Consider the following 5,000-nt stretch of genomic DNA (forward strand, 5'->3'; position numbering starts at 1 on the left):
CTAAAGTTCGTTATTTTGGCTAAACGGAGCGAAAATCTGCATTTATACCATCACGGACGTTAGTTCAATAGCGTTTAACGATCGATCCACGGTACAGAATGCAAAAATATGATTGTTAAAATTTTCGACTAATCGGTTCTAAGAGGCGAAGCAATACGCCGCTGGGACTTTGAAATATTTCGGAGCGCACCTAAAGTTCGTTATTTTGGCTAAACGGAGCGAAAATCTGCATTTATACCATCACGGACGTTAGTTTAATAGCGTTTAACGATCGATCCACGGTACAGAATGCAAAAATATGATTGTTAAAATTTTCGACTAATCGGTTCTAAGAGGCGAAGCAATACGCCGCTGGGACTTTGAAATATTTCGGAGCGCACCTAAAGTTCGTTATTTTGGCTAAACGGAGCGAAAATCTGCATTTATACCATCACGGACGTTAGTTTAATAGCGTTTAACGATGGATCCACGGTACAGAATGCAAAAATATGATTGTTAAAATTTTCGACTAATCGGTTCTAAGAGGCGAAGCAATACGCCGCTGGGACTTTGAAATATTTCGGAGCGCACCTAAAGTTCGTTATTTTGGCTAAACGGAGCGAAAATCTGCATTTATACCATCACGGACGTTAGTTCAATAGCGTTTAACGATCGATCCACGGTACAGAATGCAAAAATATGATTGTTAAAATTTTCGACTAATCGGTTCTAAGAGGCGAAGCAATACGCCGCTGGGACTTTGAAATATTTCGGAGCGCACCTAAAGTTCGTTATTTTGGCTAAACGGAGCGAAAATCTGCATTTATACCATCACGGACGTTAGTTCAATAGCGTTTAACGATCGATCCACGGTACAGAATGCAAAAATATGATTGTTAAAATTTTCGACTAATCGGTTCTAAGAGGCGAAGCAATACGCCGCTGGGACTTTGAAATATTTCGGAGCGCACCTAAAGTTCGTTATTTTGGCTAAACGGAGCGAAAATCTGCATTTATACCATCACGGACGTTAGTTCAATAGCGTTTAACGATCGATCCACGGTACAGAATGCAAAAATATGATTGTTAAAATTTTCGACTAATCGGTTCTAAGAGGCGAAGCAATACGCCGCTGGGACTTTGAAATATTTCGGAGCGCACCTAAAGTTCGTTATTTTGGCTAAACGGAGCGAAAATCTGCATTTATACCATCACGGACGTTAGTTTAATAGCGTTTAACGATCGATCCACGGTACAGAATGCAAAAATATGATTGTTAAAATTTTCGACTAATCGGTTCTAAGAGGCGAAGCAATACGCCGCTGGGACTTTGAAATATTTCGGAGCGCACCTAAAGTTCGTTATTTTGGCTAAACGGAGCGAAAATCTGCATTTATACCATCACGGACGTTAGTTTAATAGCGTTTAACGATCGATCCACGGTACAGAATGCAAAAATATGATTGTTAAAATTTTCGACTAATCGGTTCTAAGAGGCGAAGCAATACGCCGCTGGGACTTTGAAATATTTCGGAGCGCACCTAAAGTTCGTTATTTTGGCTAAACGGAGCGAAAATCTGCATTTATACCATCACGGACGTTAGTTCAATAGCGTTTAACGATCGATCCACGGTACAGAATGCAAAAATATGATTGTTAAAATTTTCGACTAATCGGTTCTAAGAGGCGAAGCAATACGCCGCTGGGACTTTGAAATATTTCGGAGCGCACCTAAAGTTCGTTATTTTGGCTAAACGGAGCGAAAATCTGCATTTATACCATCACGGACGTTAGTTCAATAGCGTTTAACGATCGATCCACGGTACAGAATGCAAAAATATGATTGTTAAAATTTTCGACTAATCGGTTCTAAGAGGCGAAGCAATACGCCGCTGGGACTTTGAAATATTTCGGAGCGCACCTAAAGTTCGTTATTTTGGCTAAACGGAGCGAAAATCTGCATTTATACCATCACGGACGTTAGTTCAATAGCGTTTAACGATCGATCCACGGTACAGAATGCAAAAATATGATTGTTAAAATTTTCGACTAATCGGTTCTAAGAGGCGAAGCAATACGCCGCTGGGACTTTGAAATATTTCGGAGCGCACCTAAAGTTCGTTATTTTGGCTAAACGGAGCGAAAATCTGCATTTATACCATCACGGACGTTAGTTTAATAGCGTTTAACGATCGATCCACGGTACAGAATGCAAAAATATGATTGTTAAAATTTTCGACTAATCGGTTCTAAGAGGCGAAGCAATACGCCGCTGGGACTTTGAAATATTTCGGAGCGCACCTAAAGTTCGTTATTTTGGCTAAACGGAGCGAAAATCTGCATTTATACCATCACGGACGTTAGTTTAATAGCGTTTAACGATCGATCCACGGTACAGAATGCAAAAATATGATTGTTAAAATTTTCGACTAATCGGTTCTAAGAGGCGAAGCAATACGCCGCTGGGACTTTGAAATATTTCGGAGCGCACCTAAAGTTCGTTATTTTGGCTAAACGGAGCGAAAATCTGCATTTATACCATCACGGACGTTAGTTCAATAGCGTTTAACGATCGATCCACGGTACAGAATGCAAAAATATGATTGTTAAAATTTTCGACTAATCGGTTCTAAGAGGCGAAGCAATACGCCGCTGGGACTTTGAAATATTTCGGAGCGCACCTAAAGTTCGTTATTTTGGCTAAACGGAGCGAAAATCTGCATTTATACCATCACGGACGTTAGTTTAATAGCGTTTAACGATCGATCCACGGTACAGAATGCAAAAATATGATTGTTAAAATTTTCGACTAATCGGTTCTAAGAGGCGAAGCAATACGCCGCTGGGACTTTGAAATATTTCGGAGCGCACCTAAAGTTCGTTATTTTGGCTAAACGGAGCGAAAATCTGCATTTATACCATCACGGACGTTAGTTCAATAGCGTTTAACGATCGATCCACGGTACAGAATGCAAAAATATGATTGTTAAAATTTTCGACTAATCGGTTCTAAGAGGCGAAGCAATACGCCGCTGGGACTTTGAAATATTTCGGAGCGCACCTAAAGTTCGTTATTTTGGCTAAACGGAGCGAAAATCTGCATTTATACCATCACGGACGTTAGTTCAATAGCGTTTAACGATCGATCCACGGTACAGAATGCAAAAATATGATTGTTAAAATTTTCGACTAATCGGTTCTAAGAGGCGAAGCAATACGCCGCTGGGACTTTGAAATATTTCGGAGCGCACCTAAAGTTCGTTATTTTGGCTAAACGGAGCGAAAATCTGCATTTATACCATCACGGACGTTAGTTTAATAGCGTTTAACGATGGATCCACGGTACAGAATGCAAAAATATGATTGTTAAAATTTTCGACTAATCGGTTCTAAGAGGCGAAGCAATACGCCGCTGGGACTTTGAAATATTTCGGAGCGCACCTAAAGTTCGTTATTTTGGCTAAACGGAGCGAAAATCTGCATTTATACCATCACGGACGTTAGTTCAATAGCGTTTAACGATCGATCCACGGTACAGAATGCAAAAATATGATTGTTAAAATTTTCGACTAATCGGTTCTAAGAGGCGAAGCAATACGCCGCTGGGACTTTGAAATATTTCGGAGCGCACCTAAAGTTCGTTATTTTGGCTAAACGGAGCGAAAATCTGCATTTATACCATCACGGACGTTAGTTCAATAGCGTTTAACGATCGATCCACGGTACAGAATGCAAAAATATGATTGTTAAAATTTTCGACTAATCGGTTCTAAGAGGCGAAGCAATACGCCGCTGGGACTTTGAAATATTTCGGAGCGCACCTAAAGTTCGTTATTTTGGCTAAACGGAGCGAAAATCTGCATTTATACCATCACGGACGTTAGTTTAATAGCGTTTAACGATCGATCCACGGTACAGAATGCAAAAATATGATTGTTAAAATTTTCGACTAATCGGTTCTAAGAGGCGAAGCAATACGCCGCTGGGACTTTGAAATATTTCGGAGCGCACCTAAAGTTCGTTATTTTGGCTAAACGGAGCGAAAATCTGCATTTATACCATCACGGACGTTAGTTTAATAGCGTTTAACGATGGATCCACGGTACAGAATGCAAAAATATGATTGTTAAAATTTTCGACTAATCGGTTCTAAGAGGCGAAGCAATACGCCGCTGGGACTTTGAAATATTTCGGAGCGCACCTAAAGTTCGTTATTTTGGCTAAACGGAGCGAAAATCTGCATTTATACCATCACGGACGTTAGTTCAATAGCGTTTAACGATCGATCCACGGTACAGAATGCAAAAATATGATTGTTAAAATTTTCGACTAATCGGTTCTAAGAGGCGAAGCAATACGCCGCTGGGACTTTGAAATATTTCGGAGCGCACCTAAAGTTCGTTATTTTGGCTAAACGGAGCGAAAATCTGCATTTATACCATCACGGACGTTAGTTTAATAGCGTTTAACGATCGATCCACGGTACAGAATGCAAAAATATGATTGTTAAAATTTTCGACTAATCGGTTCTAAGAGGCGAAGCAATACGCCGCTGGGACTTTGAAATATTTCGGAGCGCACCTAAAGTTCGTTATTTTGGCTAAACGGAGCGAAAATCTGCATTTATACCATCACGGACGTTAGTTTAATAGCGTTTAACGATGGATCCACGGTACAGAATGCAAAAATATGATTGTTAAAATTTTCGACTTATCGGTTCTGGATCACTGAAAAATCAAAAAAAATTATTAATTTTGATTAATTAAATTACATATGTAGTTTTATATTGTTATAGTCTCGTATTTGTTAATGTTTTGTCGTAAGAAAATGCAAAAATATCGTTTTAATGTTTTCGTCTCATCGGTTCTGGATCGCTGAAAAATCAAAAAAAAATATTAATTTTGATTAATTAAATTACAAATGGAGTTTTATATTGCTATAGTCGCTTATTTGTTAATGTTTTACCGTAAGAAAATGCAAAAATATCGTTTTAATATTTTCATCTCATCGGTTCTGGGCGG

The sequence above is a fragment of the Osmia lignaria genome, unplaced genomic scaffold (assembly GCF_051020975.1).
Source record: "Osmia lignaria lignaria isolate PbOS001 unplaced genomic scaffold, iyOsmLign1 scaffold0038, whole genome shotgun sequence".
Taxonomy (NCBI): Eukaryota; Metazoa; Arthropoda; class Insecta; order Hymenoptera; family Megachilidae; genus Osmia; species Osmia lignaria.